The sequence below is a fragment of the Schistocerca americana genome, chromosome 2, assembly GCF_021461395.2.
Source record: "Schistocerca americana isolate TAMUIC-IGC-003095 chromosome 2, iqSchAmer2.1, whole genome shotgun sequence".
NCBI classification, from domain to species: Eukaryota; Metazoa; Arthropoda; class Insecta; order Orthoptera; family Acrididae; genus Schistocerca; species Schistocerca americana.
In genome coordinates, this window is record NC_060120.1 from 83,562,205 (window position 1) to 83,582,469 (window position 20,265).

At 42.4% G+C, this 20,265-nt stretch overlaps 1 pseudogene; it reads right to left on the reverse strand.

Moving 5' to 3' along the window:
• Positions 1–2,597: 2,597 nt before the first annotated feature.
• Positions 2,598–2,715, reverse strand: LOC124596938 (annotated as a pseudogene).
• Between the last annotated feature and the right edge of the window lie 17,550 nt (positions 2,716–20,265).

The following is a 20,265-nucleotide window of genomic DNA, read 5'->3' on the forward strand; positions in this document are numbered from 1 at the left end:
TCTTCATCGTCAAGCCGGCGCTTGTCGTTACGCCGGAACAAAATGCACCAGAAAAACTCGTTTCCAAACACCGAGTTTTCTAGGTTACCCATAGATTAACCTTCCACGGTAACGTTTCCCGTGTACAGTGCAACACACCATTTCAACACGGGCACTGCCTCGTGCTGCAACGGCCATCTCTTCCTCTCTCCCTCTCCCCGGAGAGACCGGACTTGTCCTCGATTCACATATCACTGTAAAACTCGCGACAGAGCACAGTTGCGCCACCTCGTGGCGCGCCAGAAAGGTCGAGTCATGCCAGCAGACCCTGAAGCAGATATAGCTGCGAGCCACCATGGCTTAAAGAGTATGACCAGAATACCAAATTCCAGACATTACCCTTCACTAAGGCGAATGCAATGGTCTTCAGTCAACGATCGAGAGCAGTGTCTTTCACGTAGAAATATCTGTGCTAAAGACAAGTAACACTGCTTGAAACAACCGCAGAAATCAGTGTGGGACGTACGACGAACGTTTCTGCTTGCCCAGTACGGCGAAATTTGGCGTTAATGGGTTATAGATGTAGACGACGGAAGCGATCGCCTATGCTAACAGCACAACATTGCCAGCATTGCCTTTCCTGGGCTCGTGACTGATCGGTTTGGCCCTAGAATACTGAAAAGCCGTGGCCTGGTCAGATCAGTGTCAATTTCAATTGGTGAGAGCTCTTAGTAGGGTTCGAGTAGGCTCAGCCTCCACGAAACCATGGATCCAGATTGTCAAGAAGGCACTGTGCAAGCTGGCGGTGGCTCCCTAAAGGGTGGTCTGTGTTTACATGGAATGGTCTGATCCTCCCGTCCAACTGAACAGATCATTGACTGGAAACGGTTATGTTCGGCTACTTGGAGACCATTTGCAGCCATTCGTGGACTTCATGTTCTCAAACAACGATGGAATTTTTGTGGTTGACAGTGCACCATGTTATTGGGCCATAGTTGCTCGCGAATGGTTTGATGGATATTCAGGACAATTCGAGCGGTTAATTTGTCCACCCAGGTCGTCAGACGTGAGTCTCATCGAATATTTATGGGACATAACCGGAACGGTAGTTCGTGCGCAAAATCACCTACTGGCAGCACTTTTGCTATTATGGACGGCTGTAGAGACATCATTGCTGCAGGGAAGCTGGAGATCCGACACGATATCAACAGACACTGCATGACTTTCGTCACATCATTTTGTAACGTGTTGTAAGCACAACTGTTTTTAGTGTAATGTAAGCAAATCGTACAAAAATTAGTCACCGGCCGAAGATATCACCATAACGACATGAAACACCGTGTCCGCCCGGTGTGGCCGAGCGGTTCTAGGCGCTTCAGTCTGGAACCGCGCGACCACTACGATCGCAGGTTCGAATCCTGCCTCGAGCATGGATGTGTGTGATGTCCTTCGGTTAGTTAGGTTTAGGTAGTTCTAAGTTCTAGGGGACTGATGACCTCAGATGTTATGTCCCACAGTTCTCAGAGCCATTTGAACCATGAAACACCGTCTCTAGTCTAGAGAAATCCGGGCATTAGATTTCGCATTGATACCGAATGTCGTGGATGCTAACTGCTACGTTTCCCCTGCTATTGGAAGTAGCCCCACGTATTCTATGTGAGATTAAGATCGGGTGATTAGCGGGCCACTCGGGAGCTGAAGGTTGCCTGAGTGTTTGTGAGTGAAAGTATGCATACAGCTTCGTGGAGACGGCTGTTGTCGTCTTGGACACAACGGGTGTGTCCACAGCGCACTCGATAAGATGCAAAAGGCACCACAGCACTCGGTCACTGCGAATGTTGAAATAAACATTCTAGTTGATATTCACGGTAACCTGGATGTGCGAGAGCAAGTCACGACAGAACCATCTCCAGCCTGAAATACATCCCCCAAACACCACAGGTTAAACGCCTCATTGAGCCGTCTGGCCCACGACGCTATTCATTACTTGAAAAAAGAGGCAAAACCGCGATTCCTCGGTCCACAGTACACCCATGGAGTCAGCTGCCCCCAGTTTATGTGGCCTTTGGGCTACTGACGAAATGCAACTTTATGAACCGCTGTGGGCGATGGGCTTTTACAAGGCACCTGGATCGAAATGTTTATAGCATGCAGTTCCCTTCGCAGTGTTGTAAGATCAGGGGGAATAATTCATGCTACTCGGATTAATCACGCAATATGGATGTACATATTGCACTTAAATTATGCTAACGGATATAGAGCCCGGGTTTGATGAACTGTTGCAAGAACCTTATTAACTCTTATATTGTAAGGACCAACTTCCATCACCATTTCAATAGATTTAATAAGGCTCTAGTTCAACATTTGTGAGATCACCTTTCTTCTAACGTATGCACTGATGTATATGATGTTTATAGCACTCCGTCTTCAGGCCACAAGTGGCCTATCAGGTCCTTCCGACCGCCGTGTCATCCTCAGATGAGGAAGCGGATAGGAGGGTCGTGTGGTCAGCACACTCCTCTCCCGGTCGTTAGGATGGTTTTCTTTGACCGGAGCCGCTACTATTCGGTCGAGTAGCTCCTCAATTGGCATCACGAGACTGAGTGCTCCCCTAAAAATGGCAGCAACGCATGGCGGCCCCGATGGTCACCCATCCAAGTGCCGGTCACGCCCGACAGCGCTTAACTTCGGTGATCTGACGGGAACCGGTGTTTCCACTACGGCAAGGCCGTTGCCGATGTTTATAGCGATGTACAGTAATAACTATAGGCTGAGCAGATGTTCTAATCCCTGAATCAACTTGAAACATTTATTTTCTCTAATCATTTTGGGAACATATTCATTATCTGTTTCGTCAAAAGCACTCTCATTCATTCTACGATGCTTTCGATGATCACAAACACTCTAAACCCGATTATCAGTGCTAATGGTCAAAAAAATTACGTATTGGATACTCGGGGAAACAAAAGCAAATTCTGAAATATGGGTCTCCAGTGGCATATTCCATTACCATAAGCTAATTAATTGGGAAACGAGTTTATAAAAAGCTGAAGAGGATATCAAAAAGTTTCCGTCTGAGGGCGTTGCTGCAACGTGCGACTGCAGCGTGGGCACACGAGTACCAACATATAGGCTTGAGATTAATGTGCCATTCACGTCTTTCTGACGAGCGAGCGTTGTATTTAGGAACGTTAGCTATGGCGACCTTTTCACCAAATGCGTTCAAACAGGTAGAACGTGCTACTATTCTTTTCTTGGCTACCGATGGGCAAACACGGATGGACTTCCATCGGGAACGAATATTGTGTATGTGGCAGGGTGCAGCGTTGTGGAATGGTGTGCCAAGTTCTGTGTTGGCGTGGCTCGACACAAGTTATCAGCCCACCGAGGAGGCCAGTCTCAGCCATTACGGACAAATGGGAGACACACGAGTACCCTTCCTAAGCACCCGAGCTCTTGCCATGCGGCTATCACGCCTGCTGCCCCTAAAACTAGGTTTTGAAGGGTCGACAATTCCTGTTGGAAGAGGATGCGAGGCAGGAAGTTACGGACTTCTTTACACAGCAGGACCTGGTGTTTTACCAAACGGTGTTGGTCAACCCGGTGAATTGGTGGGACGGTTACCTCAGTGCTCACGGAGACTTTTCCCGATTGGCATTCCGATTTTGGACTGTACGGACTCCAAATGGAAGCTTTTTGGTTATCTATTATAAAATGAGAGGTGCTTTCCTATCACTGGCTTGCCTCACTACAAAGTGAGAATTGTTTCCCTTTATCTATAGAACATATGGAGTCTCACATCTCCTAATCCACAATATGGCGCCGAATTAAATTCAATAAATTATCTCTCCTACCCGCGACATACCACAGCAGCTGACTGAAAGGTGTGTGCAAACGAAAGCAGCAGTTTGCAGGGCGATGGAGCATTATCACATTATTCGTCATAGATCTCCGGAAGGCATGTTTATTGAGCTCTACGCCATTGACAAGACTGCCTCTCCCCACTAACGTTCGAAAACTAACGGTTTATTCGCTCTCTTCTTAAATTTTGCCTCTACGGACCATATGGTTCAGTATAAACACACGAAAATCTCCGGCGACGGTTTATAACACTAGCTTCGTTATGCATCACTAGCCCGTGATACGTCATTCTTCCCTAACAACTGAACATTTAGGCCTGCCACGGAAAAAAGCCACATATAACACTAGCCTGTCGTGACAGAAACTGATGTTACCCTCTGGGAGGATTTTGAGTTTTGACCGCACGTGTGTCTAATGGATGAGGGTATGTGACAGTAATTTCGACTATATTCTAATTAATAAAGAAACTAAACAGGCTTTTATTTTGGGGATAACGAAAGTTGTGAAGTTCATATACGAATGAAAAATCGAACGGTCGCCAGCCAAATTAGGCACATTAATTTGAAATACTAAGTTCAAGAAAACTAAATATAAGTTGTTGTAGTGACTTTTATTAAGACTCCCTTTTGAATAGCACACTGGAAACACACAAATACAGGGCAATCTATGGTGTGGGTAGCAGCAGTTACCATTAATGCACAGACCAGTAATCATAGAAAGCAAAATTATACCGCACTCATAATAATAATAGTTACAATCACGATCATTACGTGAGATGTTACTGCAGGAAGCACTGAACTAAAGTTGTACATGGAAAGGTTCCTGGCTTAACTGACATATAAATACAACAAATAAATTTAAATAATACTACAATCACACTGTTTATACTCCCATTTATAGAACTGTATCAGATTTCTTTAGTAGCGATAATATACCAATTATCTTTCTAATACGAGCATAATATAGTGGGGACGCATAAACTGATACTGTACCACTAGTCAAGTAGTAAGATTCAATTCAACTAAATTTAATTCTGAACCCCACTGGGAATAGTTTATGTTATCATCCATACTCAACACTGAGCTTGATGAACCTCAAAAAATTCGTTCATGATAGCAATCAAGGCTAAATTATGTTTAACTTTTGTGCCTTTTTCATCACCTGTGAAGCAGGTATTTTAGACAATAACATTTACACAGTCTGGCACTGAGTTTTAGCACATTTAATACACAGAAATAAGTCACTAATCCGTTAGGAACAGGACACTCGGTTTTCTGAATACTTAGGAGGGGATCCTGCATAGGTTCATGATTAGGATAAAAGCTATGGTTCTAAACACAGGCTTACAGCACTTGTACTGTTATTGAAAACTCTCGTCCATGATGTGATACATATCTCTATGCATGAAGCTGGTGGAGCAGTGGCGACGTAGTGGAGGCGAGTAACTGTACTCACGGCTCTTGAGGTTTGAATGCTCTATACAACTTCTTCTTGGCAAGGGACTTTTAGCATGATCTCCATTCCCTATTGCCGAGAGTACCATACAACAGCCAGATCCACATCCGAGGCAAAATTCCTTTCAAAACGGCTTCCAATTGCCTCCCTTGGCACCATTGATGAGTACCGACCAACGTCTATCCACTGACTGCGTACCGTTCCCACCGAGAGGCCGCCCAGTTCTACCGCCAAAACCACATTTTGCATTGCGCCAAGCCACCTCCGTTGCCGAGGGACTTCCCTACGTCTTTTATGTTATACAATACAAGTGTCCCAAGCATGAACCAGCTGCCAATATACAATGTTCCCTTTATAAACATACATATGTTATAAAATTTCATTACTTTAAACATTATTTAGTTTCTTCCACACATACATTACAAACTTTAAATTTCCTGTCACAAATCAATGTCTTTAAGTGACAAAGAATAAGCACTTCATAATCAAAGATACACAGTTACATAGTATAAACCTACTTCTAATCGATATAGGTGTTACAGGTTATTCAGGATGGCAAATAATGAAATGGTTATATCGTTGGCCTCAGCAATAATTATATCGCTGATATCAGCTAACCAGCGCCAACTTGGCGAAATACCATGATCTGGCGTGCACACTTATGGCACTAAATAAGTAGAACAAAGAAATATTAATAAAAGCCCCTAAAATATGGTGAGACCTGCCTTATTGACGTGTATCAGTGCTCGTTCGGAAACTTCATTCACTGAGAGCATCAATTCCTGACGGGGTTTGAAATCGATACTCACTAATAAGGAGTGAAACTCTTCTCCAGTTCCTATTTTTACGCCTTGCTTGTGGCTGTCAGGGGTAACTAACATCATGTAAACACGTTGGACGATCCACGCTGATGCAACTTCAAATGGGGCAACCTCGTTCACGGTGTGGCAACGGATAGGTCCGAGCATGAGTGCTCTCTTTCGACTGCTGGTTCGGTGCGGTCCGCCGCAAATTCTTGTTCTGTGAAAACCTGTTCACCTCAGAGAAACGCTTGCGACCGACATCCTCATTTATTTGCTAAATGTATTCCAGTCTCTGACTTCCCCTACAGTTTTTACCCTTTACATCTCCATCTACTATCATGGAAGGTGTTCTCTAATAACTTAACTCATGCCCTAGCACCCTGTCTCTTGTTCATACGAATGTTTTCCATATAATCCTTTCGTCGCCGATTCTGCAGAGAGCCTCCTCATTCCTCACCTTATCAGTCCATCTAATTTTCAACTGTCTTCGTAGTACCACATCTCAAATACTTCTATTCCCTTCTTTACCAGTTTTCTCAAAGTCCATGTTCCAGTACCATACAACGCTGGGCTCCAGGCGTATATTTTCAAAATTTGTTGCTCGAATTAAGGCCTATGTTTGATACCATTTGACTGTTATTAAACAGGAATGACCTTTTTGCTAGTGCTGGTCTGCTTTTTATGACCTCCTTCCTCCGAAAGTCATGGCTTATTTTGTTGCTTAGGTTAACAGAATTCCTTAACTTCGTCTATTTCGTGATCCCCTATTCTGGTGTTAAATTTCTCGCTGTTCTCTTTCCTGCTGCTCGTCAATGGTTTGGTCTTTCTTCGATTTACTCTCAATCCATATTATGTGCTCATTAGACTGTCCATTCCATTCAATATATGCTGTAGCTTTTCTTCACTGTCACTGAAAGTAGCAATGATACGAGCGAATATCATCACCGATATCATTTCACCATGAATTTTAATCACATTCTTGAACGTTACTCTTATTTCCGTCATTGCTTCTTCGATGTATAAACTCAACAGTTAGGGAGGAAGTCTACATTTCTGTTTAACACTGTTTTTAATCCAAGCACTTCCTCTTGGTTCTTGTACACATTGTATATTACACATTTTATTCCTGTACCTCACCTCCATTTTCCCTATTTTTCCCAGTATTTCGGACATCTTGCACTATTTTACATTGGCGAACACTTTCTCCAGGTCAACAAATACTATGAACTTGTCTTGATTTTTCTTCAGTCTTGCTTCCATTATCAATCGCAACGTCACCTTTACCTCTTGGATACTTTTACCCTTCCTTAGGCAAAAATGATCGTCATCTAACAGATCCCCAATATTCTTATACATTACTCTGTATATTATTCTTGTCGACAGCTCGGATGCATGAGCTGTTAAGCTTATTATGCGATGATTCTCGAACTTGTCGGAACTGTGTAGACGACGTTTTTCCATAAGTCTGATGGTATATCGCTAGTCACACATTCCACGCACCAACGTGAATAGCAGTTAGGATCCCACTTCCTTCAATCATTTAAGAAATTCCGATGATGTTATCTATCTCTTCTGTCTTATTTGATCTTAGTCTTCTGAAGCTCATTTAAATTCTGATTATAATATTGCACCCCCCATCTGGTCCCTCTTGACTCCGGTTTCTTGTTCCATCATGTCACCAGATAAGTCCTTCCCCTCATTATGAGGCATTCAGTGTACTCTTTCCACCAATCCGCTCTCTCCTCAGCACTTAACGGTGGAATTCACAATGCACTCCTAATGTTACCGCCTCTGTTGCTTTTAATTTCGCTGCAAGTTGTGTTGCCATTTCTGTATGGTGAGTCAGTCTTCCCAACGATAATTTCTTCTTCCATTTGCTTACTTTTTTCATGCCTGCATAAAGCCTTAGTTTCACCGCTCTTCCAATTTCTTTTATTCTTAAATGACTTGTACTTCTGTATTCCTGAATTTCCTTGAACATCTAGGCACTTCCTCCTTTCGTCGATCAACTGAAGTATTTATTCCGCTACCCATGGTTTCTTCGCAGTCACATGCTTTGTACCTATGTTTTTGTTTCCAGATTCTGTGAATAACCTTCTCAGAGATAACTATTCGTATGTAACTGAACTGCCTACTGAGCGTATCATAATATCAATATCTGTAGCCTCAGGGAACTTCAAGCGTATCTCGTCATTCCTTAGTATTTCTGTATTCCATCTGGGCATTGTTTCTTACTGGCTAGTCTCTTAAACTTCAACCTGCTCTTAGCCATTACTAAATTCTGATCCGAGTCTATATCTGCTCCTGTGTAGGCCTTACAGTCCAACATCTGACATCAGAATCTCTGCCTGACCATGATGTTAGCTAACTGAATTCTTCCCGTATCTCCCGGCGTTTTGCGACTATACTTCCCTCCACTGGTGATTCTTGAACAGAGTATTCGTTATCACTAGCTGAAATTTATTACAGAACTCAACTAGAGATTCTCCTCTCTCATTCCACCTACCAAGCCCATGTATCATGTAACCATCTCTTCTGCTCCATCTCCTACAACAGTATTACAGTCCCCCATTAGAATCATATTTCATCTACTTTACGTACTGATTACATGTTGAATATCCTCATATACTTTCTCTTCTGCTCCATCTCCTGCCTGTGAGGTCGATATGTATACCGGAACTATCGTTGTCGGCGTTGGTTTACTCTCGACTTTGCTCAGGACAACCCTATCACTGAACTCTAACTCTTCACAATGACTCAATCTCAATCCAACCTACATATTCACAAGGTATCCTTCTTCCGTTATAGCATTTTCTGCCACTGTTGATAGTACTCCAAGCACATTGGAGCATAAATCCTTGTCTTCTTTTCATTTCACTTCACTTAGCCAGACTACATCTAGACTGGGATTACCACGTTCTAACTTCTAACATTCCATCTTCGTACGTCCATAGTTGAAATGGAGGAGAGTGCGACGTCAGCTGGTATAAATTTATATTAAAAATGTTGAAATTCCTCCAGCTGTATTTAAGGTGTCGATTTTATTTTAGCAACTAGTTTCAACGTTGTAACAATGTCATCTTCAGGCCCATACACTTGTTGACGTCAGCTGCGTGCGGCTGATGTTAGAAGTTAGTGGTGATATACAGACGTGCTCCGTATGGAAGGTAGTTAGTAACTAACATTCCACGTCGCGATTCGTAGAACATCGTCCTTTCGTTTGTTATTCGATCTTTTTGTCATGGTAGTGTGCCCTCTGTAGTCCACGCCCTGAGATCCGAACGGTATTTTAGTCCGGAATGTTTTGCCAGTGCAGAGATCATCATGACACTTTTTTAGTTACAGGCCACGTGTCCTGCAGATTCACATTGTGTGTGTTTAATGCAGTGATTTCTATTGTCATCTGTATCCTCATGCCGTTGATCAGTGCTGATTTTTTAACCTTTTAGGGGAAATTTCCCATTACAAGGGAAGAGTGTGTCCTGAACCTTCTTCGGTCTTTGACAACGCCGTTGGTAAAATGAGGACTTCCTATGCCGGAAGTCTTCGGCCGCCATTTCAAATTCGTATTCAAAATTTAAGCAGTTGGGGGTTTGAGTACGTTTTGATTACTATTCAGTGACGCTATTTCTTGCTCAAGGGTACGAACATATTAGGGAACTGATTAAATACAACCGCAGGCATACACAAACCACCTCGCTGTTATGACAAGTCAGCGATGGATGGTGACATGACCGCCTGGTACCAGTTCTACAGCCGGCTGGAGTAACCGAGAGGTTCTAGGCGCTTCAGTCCGGAACAGCCCGACTGCTACGGTCGCAGGTTCGAATCCTGACTCGGACATGGATGTGTGTGGTGTCCTTAGGTTAGTTAGGTTTAAGCAGTTCTACGAGACTGATGACCTCAGATGTTGAGTCCCATAGTGCTCAGAGCCATTTGAACCAGTTCTACTTAGCAATTGTTCTCCAATGTGACCAGTGTGCTCTTTCAATGGAATGGCTAATATTTGGTTAGGGGAACTTAACTTGATACCAGCTGTGGGTGCCATAATAATAAATAATTACATAATTTATTTGCTAAATAATTACATAAAGTTTCATTTCAAAATAAAAAATCATCCTGAAAACATAAAAGACTTCCTTTCAGATATTTAAAAAAAATTTCAATAAATGACTTGCAACTAATAATGATACACTTCCTCACTTTTGAAATGGGTTTTCCACTTGACTGCGCTTTACGTTTTAACAGTCTTCGAAAAAGTACTCTTACATAGCCCACATCTTCATAAACTCCCAACAGAATTATGTGTCTTTGTCAGAGCTATCAGTGGTTGATCTAAACGTTGGCTTCATACTGTGTCTTAAGACAGTAAAAGAAATTGTGCTCTCTTGTATTTTAGAGAAAGAACAGTTTTTCTTGATGTGATTTTCATGACATTGCGACCATGAAATCATGTAAGGGTGTATGAATCTCATAACTAAAGAGTGGGCAGGCTTGTAAAGCTCGTCGGCTTCGTGTGTTGTGCTCAAAAGGATGTCTTCGTGCAGCATCCTCTCGGTTTCTCCATCTGACGTTCGCCACACGGGCTCCTTGTAGCCCTTCTTAAAGTTATTTCCAGTAACATTTTTATCCAGTCACATCGATTCTGAATCATTATATGTCTATCGATATTTTATTTGCTTTTCTGAAAATGGAACAATGCTGATTTTTCCCAGTATTTGTCACATTCAGAACCACGTATCCTTTTTTTATATTTATAACTTGCAAAATAATTTTATGATACATTGTACATAAAAGTATGTAATTACATATTTTCAACGACAGTACGCAAAATTTGTGTATCAATGCTAAAACTGTTTTCTGTATTGTGTACTGTGCACTGTGCTCATGTAATGCTGTGCTGTTGTGCTACAACACGACCATAATCTAATGTGGGCATTAATACTTTCCTAAACAAAAAGTGGGGTACTTCCTGCTGCTGTGTGCTCTAGAACATACTGATAGACGTAGCACTACTTATTTTTGTTCCGATATGTTATTGTACCTACTGCCGCTTGGAAACTCGGGATATCATTGTTGACCACTGTCACCCATAAATGATGTATCATATTATTACCTTTCCCTTCATATATTTCCTTACAAATAGCGATGTGTCACCAAAAGTTAAGGACAGTTTAGAGTACGTACCAAATTTCAGGTGCAGGAAAGACTGCTGCATTTCTCAACCACAGTGCACGAAGCAGCGCCTTCATGTTTGCGACAACAGCGGTGACATTTCATTTCCGATAAAATGAAAAAGGTGTAGAAGCTTTTCCTATTTCTTCTTGTATGGTTTCTGCATTAACCATTTCAGATGATGTTATCTGAGCTTGTCGTAGCTTTTCAATCGTTATATGTATTCTCTCTTGGTTTTGCTTCGGAAGGCCATGATAAAGACTTCAGTGGTCAGTGAGCTCGACGGATATGTCTTCGTCGGTATAATGGTGCACGGACTTTGAGAGAGAAGCAACACAACCTCTTAACCTTTCTACTGAGTTCTGTTCTTTCTCAACTTCTGGTACAAGTTTGACGAACAAAATCCGGTGTGAATCTCTTTGGAATGCTGTCAATCAACGGCTGTAAACCTTTAACTCAACCACAACTATCTGAAGAAGATTATGAGAAACAAATTGTTTCCTTCTGCATAAGATTTCTGAAAACCAAATACTTTCTTTGCTATCTTTTCCGTCGCGCAGTTAAGTTGATGAATCATCACACAAAACCAGATCATCGGCTATTCGACTGTTTCACTTGGTTTCGCCATGTTACTCGACATGAAAAATAGACCGTTTGATTACCATGGAACTACACTGCCTGAAAAATAAAGCGAAGAAATGAAATAATCTTCCTCAGATGGGTATGTGTTGTTATTTCAGTGGTTGCAACATCAAGTTAAATTTAGAAAAAAATTGGCAGTATGAGCCCACATATTAGTATGATGATAGAATCCTCTGGCCTAGATGCATGCACTGATTCGCTTAGGAAGGGTGAATCCCTCCTCAGGTAAACTGTCCCAAAACCGTTCTAACTCGTCCTATGTTATCACAGAGACTGGCAATGGGAAGGAGCTGACGACCGTCCTGGTCCCAAACACCTTCTATCAGGTGCAGATACGATAGTGACACCATTCTGTCTCTCCAAAACACTGGAGGCATCGAACATCTCCCCAAGGTGCCACCATAGTCGTCAAGTTCGTCATCCATGATAGTGCAGATCTGGATTCATTGTTGAAGACAATGCAATATAATTCACCAGCAGTCCAAGGTTCCCTGTCGTGGCACCACAGCAAACGCAGCTGTTTATGTTGTGGAGTCAACGGCAGATTACTGGGACGGTAATTTTCTTATCCAGCTGTGCCTAGTGTCCGACCAATGGTGCTACACAAAATGCTGCAAATGAATCCATTACTTGCTGTCAGATGACAGGCGCAGATATGGATTTCATTATTTTCTGTTTGGTGTACTATATGGCCATTCTTCCTGATGGTGGACAGATATGGTCAACTGGAACGCTCACGATGAATAAAGTTGCCCTGAAGTGCCCGTGGGTAGTGGGGCTAGGCAGTTACTGGGACAGCGTGCATTGTTGCCAAATGGCGGATCCAAATAGTGGCCATAGATGTGGAACGTCACACTGACAGTAGAGTAGGAAATTAAAATTGCGATGGGAAATAGGGAAGTTGGGGTACCTCTATTAACCTACCTCTTCCCCCACTGCCCCCTCCCCCCCCCCCCCCATTTACATGATGTTATCCATACCACAGCACCACCACACCCCTGAAAATGGCGGGAAACAATCAGTTTTTATCCAGCTACCGGATAGGATGGTTAGGCAAGTGTACTTTATTTATTTTGGCGGGATATATATTCTGGGCTGGTTGTCCTCCATACTCCACCGCCCCCGACCCAACTTTCTGCCATGCCCATCCCCCACTTTTTGCTATCGCACCTGTATGTGTTCACCTTGAAGTTTAAGATGGAATGCCCTTATCCACAATATCGACATCAGGCTGTACTTCGGGCGGTGGATGCACCGGCTTGTGATGTTTCAGGTGTTATGCTTTGTGTTGTTGTCAATCTGTCACAAGGCCTAATGGCATACAAATTTTTTAAGTACTTGAAAATGGGAAAACGTTGTCCCGAAACAAGTTGCGGCAGTAATCATACGATTGACAACTGGGCTGAATATCCTCAACGTTGCTTGATGTACTGAGAAATAACGAGTTTCGTTTGAAGATCTCTACGGCTGTAGATACTACGATAAAACAAAAGCAAGTTAATCTGACGAAGAATGGGCATCAAAAAGAGCAATCGGAGAAGTTGGACCGAAAAGTACAAGGAAGGTAACTGTGAAGAAACCGTAGGTAACAGAGGAAAGAAGGAAGTATAAAAAAGAACAGAAAATGGCAGAAATACGACATCATGTCACGTGGGGATGAAGTAAATAAGATGTGTAGGGAATCCAACGGCAAACAGTTGCAGAAAAAATGAGAAGAACAGAAAAAGAAATGCTCGTCTGAAGGACTGATTTAGCATTTAAAATAATCAGAACAGAAGTCAATGAAATTACAAGCAAAGGCGTTGCAACACGAATTTCATTTTTGAACACGGAGGCTCGAGAGAATTGGCAGGAAGAGTACGCTGAATCCCTCTACCCGACAGAGAAATCATTTTGATGATATGGTAGTAGCAATGTTAGTCCACCACGGATTTGACGCGGAAATTGTCCGATTTACTTGGAAAATTTATTTTTTTCTGATATCAAAGTATTAAATATAGCTCCGACATGAACAGAAATGTGTGAGACTATACCTTCTTTATGTGTTAATTTCACGTTATTCGTTAATTTTGCCGTGAAAACTCGGTGACGTGGTGCTTGTTTGTCACCTGATGTTATTTAGAAATTCTCTGTAGGGGTCTGACGTAAGTATGCTCAATAAAACATGGATGGAGTCTATGTTTTGCCTGACAAACTCGAAATCTATAAATGCTGTCAGCAACATTGTCTTCTTGTGTAACACAGGAATGACGCTGTAATGTATACCGATACGCTGTTCAACAACCGTTCCTATTTTTCAAGAACTGACAGTAAATCTCATATGTTTTGTGACTTATTTAGTCGTTCCACTTAGAAATCCAGTGGAAACATCTGACGTCATTATACTGCACAAGTCTTTGTGAAGCGATATGCAGTACGCCGTACAGTGCTGCTGTCGTACCGTTGAGCTGGCCACGTTCAAGACGGAACCACGTCACCCTGCATTATTTACGTACGAGTATTATGTATTTAAAGCAGCGTAAGGCTTTCTTGGTACTGAGAGAGCGTGCTGGAGAGCAGCCGCCTCGAGCGCGCTCGTTGTGGCAGGGCGCACGGCTTCTGTCAGGTGAAGATGTTCCCAACTATTCTTGTTGGTGTAGGCGGCCATGAGTCTTAGTGCCGGCGCGCGTTGCGCCATTAGGTTAAGTGTTTCAAGAGCTAGAGTAATTCGCGACACAGTCCTGCAGATGATAAAACTCCGAAATAAAACAAAGCACCGTCCTCTTCGGTTAGAAACTCACTGGTAATAATAATCACGAAACACACTTCACTATCCAGGACAAGCTTCGAATGCTGTGTGCCGTCGCCGTGCGTGCTTTTATGGAATAGAACGGGACCGCTGTGTAGTGTGCTAGCAGTCGTCGGTGCTGTACGCTGCTGAATGGCGTGCCTTGTAACGGACCACGAGTCCAGCACAAAGACCTGCTGGATGGTGTGAGAGAGAGAGAGAGAGACTTGTCCCACTCTGAAAGACAAGTGTGACGTCACAAATGACACCAACTTACAGTCGAACAAGGCATTTTACACACCAAAAGACCGCGATATTTGTGAGAGTTTATGCTGAAATCGTCGAGACGCATATAGAATTTCTCATAATTTCACGTATTTTAACATGGTTCGTCGAAATGCAATGACATTTACGAGACTGTTTTCGATATCAGCCACATGGCAGTATGTTACTGGTCGCCTGCACAGTATGATCCAAAAGATAAATGGTTCAAATGGCTCTGAGCACTATGGGACTTAACATCTGAGGTCATGAGTCCCCTATAACTTAGAACTACTTAAACCTAACTAACCTAAGGACATCACACACATCAATGCCCGAGGCAGGATTCGAACCTGCGACCGTAGCAGTCCCGCGGTTCCGGACTGAAGTGCCTAGAACCACTCGGCCACCGCCGCCGGCTCCAAAAGATGAAGAGTGGAAATTATATGTCTAGAGAGCCGAGACACTAGCGCGGGAGATGCTGGAAACCATTGGGTAACTAGAAACTTCCCTCGTCTGCAAAGTTTTTTTACTTGTAAACTTTTAAATAGGAGAAACTGTTAGTTCCACTCTTATGTTTTTAATGAACGACGATGTTAATGATATAACGATTCCAGATCACCCTTGCACTTTACATGGTCATCTGAGGTTTCAATACTCATAACCGTATGTGTTTGTCATGTATAGAGAACCAGGAAATCTCTCTTCCACCTGTGTTTCGCCATGTTGATGCAAACAACACATTACAATCGATGTTCTCTCAACCACATAAAGACAAAAAATGTGTATAACACCAGTACTTCTCACAGTCGAACAAGGGGCTTCAGAAACTCGATACTTAACAGTCATATACAACAGCTCGCTTGACGAAAGTTCCGTACCGAAAGACTAGCAGGTTGCACATGTCACACCAATATTCAAGAAAGACAATAGAAATAATCCACTAAATTACGGGCCCATCATTAAGGTCGATATGCAGCAGGATTCTGGATCATATATTGTGTTTGAACATTATGAATTACCTCGAAGAGAGCGGTCTATTGAGGCGCAGTCAACACCGATTCAGAAAACATCGCTCTTGTGAAACACAACTCTTTACTCACATGAAGTGTTGAGCTCTATTGATAAGGGATTTCAGATTAATTCCGTATTTCTAGAATTTCAGAAGGCTTTTGACAATTTACCTCACAAGTCGATTGTAATCAATTACGTGCTTATGAAATACCGTCACAGTTATGCGACTGGATTTGTGATTTTCTGTCAGAGAGGTCACAGTTCGCAGCAACTGACGGAAAGTCATCGAGTAAAACAGAAGTGATTTGTGGCGTTCCCCAAGGTAGTGTTATAGGTCCTCTGCTCTTCCTTATCTATATAAATGATATAGGAGACAATCTGAGCAGCTGTCGTAGGTTGTTTACAGATGAAGTTGTCGTTTATGGTGTAGTGAAGTTTTCAGAATGTCAAAAAAAAAATGCACAACGATTCAGAAAAGATACCTGTATGACGCTAAAACTGGCAGTTGACCCTAATAATGAAAAGCGTGAGGTCATCCACGTGAGTGCTACAAGAAATCCGTTAAACTTTGGTTACATTACAAATCCACCATATTTAAAGGCCGCAAATTCAACCAAATACCCAGGAATTACAATTACGTACAACTTAAATTGGAAAGGACACAAGGAAAATATTGCGGGGAAGACGAATGAAAGACTGCGATTTATTGGCGGGTACTTGGAAGATGCAAGAGATCTACTAAAGTGACTGCCTACACTACGCTTGTCCATCCTCTTTTGGAGTACTGCTGCGCGGTGTAGGATTAACGGAGTACATGATGAATCTTCAAAGAAAAGCAGCGCGTTTTGTGTTATCGAGGAATAGGGCATAGAGTATCACAGACATGATACAGGATTTGGGATGGACATCATTAATACAAAGGCGTTTCTTATTGCGGCTTTATCTGCTCACGAAATTTCAGTCACCAACTTTCTCCCCCAAATGCGAAAATTTTTTGTTGACTCCGACCTACATAGAGAAAACCGACCGTCATAATAAAATAAGCGAAATCAGAGCTCGCACGGAAAGATATGGGTGCTCATTTTTTCCGTGCGCTATTAGAGAGTGGAATAATAGAGAATTATTGTGAAGGTGGTTTGATGAATCCTCTGCCACGCACTTAAGTTTGATTTCCAGAGTAACCATGTAGATGTAGGACTGCCGGATCGACGACACAAAAGAAAGAGAGAGAGAGAGAGAGAGAGAGAGAGAATCAAATAGGTACGCAAATAGGCAGTCGATATCAAGGCAGCCCGCATTCCGTAACTATATGACATTCGACAATGAGCAAAGCAGCAGAAATGACTACTGTTGCTTCGGAAATACCAATTCTCCACGTAAATCTACATCCTCCTTATGATTGACATAACTTCCTGCGTAAATCTTTCATATCCCTTCTTCTGGACATGTGTTGAAATCGCAGTTTTCCACACCAAATCTATACTTCTCTTACGATCGGACATAGTCTGTTTTTCTTCCCGCACACATGGTTTTCTTTGCACATGTCAGAACACACACTGCAATAACTTTCCACTCCAAAACATACGCATTTGAGAGAAGCAATGCAGTTATATTTTATATGTCCATAGCGTCCGAAAAAATTGTAGTATGTCCACACTCATGCGCACTTGGTGTTTCTACTCTCCTCTGTTCTAGGAAATTATTTCACATTTAGGTCTTCCAGCTCATCAATTCGAGAACAGACTGCGAGTATTTTCAGTCATCGCGTCAGGAAGGTGCCGCGTCACGGCAAGACTCTCTCAATCGAGTGTTGTAAGACAAACGTGTCTGGCACTGTGTCGTAATCAACAGCGCTCATGCGGACGAAAGGGTTTGAGAGACATCACCGAAATGCTCTGATGTACTGTTGTGAACATCGCAGTCGACAGTGCGACAAAGATCATGTTTGGATCTGCTTAGGGCAGCCGATAAGAGGACGTCCATGACGTTACAGCCGTACTGTCTGCCCTGTTTTACACTATAGCAGATCCAGTTGAACCCTCTCATTGGTATAACATGCAAGTGTTTACGAAACGAATGTATCAGGCATTACGGTCAGATATGCACGCCAATGCGTTGAAGTTCCACTTTCCCACGTCAAATCTATCCTCCCTTACAGCTAGACGTACGTAATTTCTTACAGGGATAGTGGTCTCATCACTTTGCACACAGGTATGGTGATACATCGGAACACTAACTGAACTAACTTTACGTTCAAACTGCATTACATACCAAGCAGCTTGATTGTCATTTGTGAGTGTACAGCGTCCGAAAAATTATGGTGCGCCCACATTCACACCAACTGGATACCTTTTCTCACGGCATACCATAGCTTCCCAGTATCAAAATCCTCCTGCCACATCGACGTTACTACGTATTTGTCGAGGAATAAAAGGCGTCATTGTAATTAAAAAGCCCTCGCGTCTTTTATTTACCTTAGTTACTCTCTTGCACGATAGTCAGCGTATCCCTGAACGGGAAGAACAGACACACGTAACGTGGAAAGAGTAACTTAGAAGGGTACAGCACTCCTCCCCTAAACCTTCCGCTGGTTTCTCTGATGACGTGGTCCATTCTGTAGGATCAGAAGACACAAGTATGTGGCCAGTGGAAACAAACAGTTATTCGTAGACAAAATTCCTGTCTAGAATATCTCACGAATCGTTAATCGTTCCGGCTTCAGTGACATTCCTGAGTGTTGAAGTCAACTGCTTTCTGCAAACCGAAACATGTTTGCCTTCTGAACAAAATCAAAATAACTGTCTGCTGACCACCCCTTCCCAAATGTATGTCATCGCCTCATGTTCGTAGCAACTGAGAAAATATCTGACAGGATCAACAAATCAGTGTCAGTGTTTTCTCCAGCATCATAAATCATGTTACTACCTCTTACACTTCGGTCCGAATTACAGCGCCACAATCTCCAGGTGACATACCGACTGGATTGGCAGTCACTCGCCTCCTAGCAGTCAATTCTAAATGTGCAGTAGATTTAGGTACGTTCAGGTCAACTACCACAGGGTTCTTCCGCCTACATGCACACAACTCCATCACCTACGAATGTCCCACATTTAAAATAAATACACTGCAAACTGCTGTACGATGTGAGGCGTAGCGCCGTATAACGATCCTGCCTTGGATGCGGTTAAGTGGGAGATGTGTCTCAGAGCTGGAGAGTGACAGATGGTGACGCGAGACTGGACGCGCACGTAGTTTATGTATCAGCCGATAGAGGACAATATTGGATAGGGGGACTGTGATTTTACTTTCGATGGTGCCCACTAGAGTGCACTAAAGTAATAGAATGTTTTTCATAGACTGTTCTAGTATTTTCATAAAGTGTTATTATGGCTTTTTGTTTATGTAAATTGTTATAAATGTGTTTTAGCAGTATGAATGATGCGCGAGTGTGGATTAATGTTAATATGAAGATAATTTTTTAACGACTTATGTAGTAGGATTTGGTGTGGGAACATTTCGAAGAAGTATGGATATGAACAAAGGGGATTTTTGTAGAATGGATTTGTAAAGTAAGTTTATGGTAAAGGGAAAGTTAATTCTGGTATAAATAACAATGGTATATAGCTTTATGCATAAACAAAACTTCAGTATAGTAGATAATTACGTAAAAGGTACAGTCGTTAGGTTTACTATTTTGCCATTGGTTATTGATGAAAAGCGCTCACTGACACGGGAGAATGTTGTTTTGTTACTGGCTGTCGAGTAAACTGACCAATGGTAAAGCAATATTCTTCGCGCGCCTTTTCTCTGCTCGTAGAGATGACTTAGAGTATTCTAGAGAACAGTCAAAGGCTAGCCATGAAAGAGATCGGACGTGTGCAGTAGTAGTTCCGATGGAAATGATAAGTAGCCGGATCTAGCAGTGTTTCATACATCAAAAGTGTTGGAAAGTGACGGCATAACTATTCCGATGTGTGTGTAGGGATTTCGGAATTTTTAAGTGAATTTTGTGACAAGAAAAGGTATAAATTCCGCGTGGCGTATTGAGCAGGTCGGTGGCCAAAAACTGTGACTTCATTTGGTACCGACAAACTTAATATTTGGCGAGCATTCACAATAAAAAACAATCAGTATTTTTGTAGTTATTACGTTTTCGGGAAATGCAACACCATAAACTTGCTAACGTGAGTGAAAGGGATTATGAGTGACTGTGTTAAGACTAGCACGGGCTTGGCAGTGATACTTGTTCACCTAAGTTTCAGAATATATTAATTGAGAATAAAATTTCCAACCTTTCATTTCGTGTTT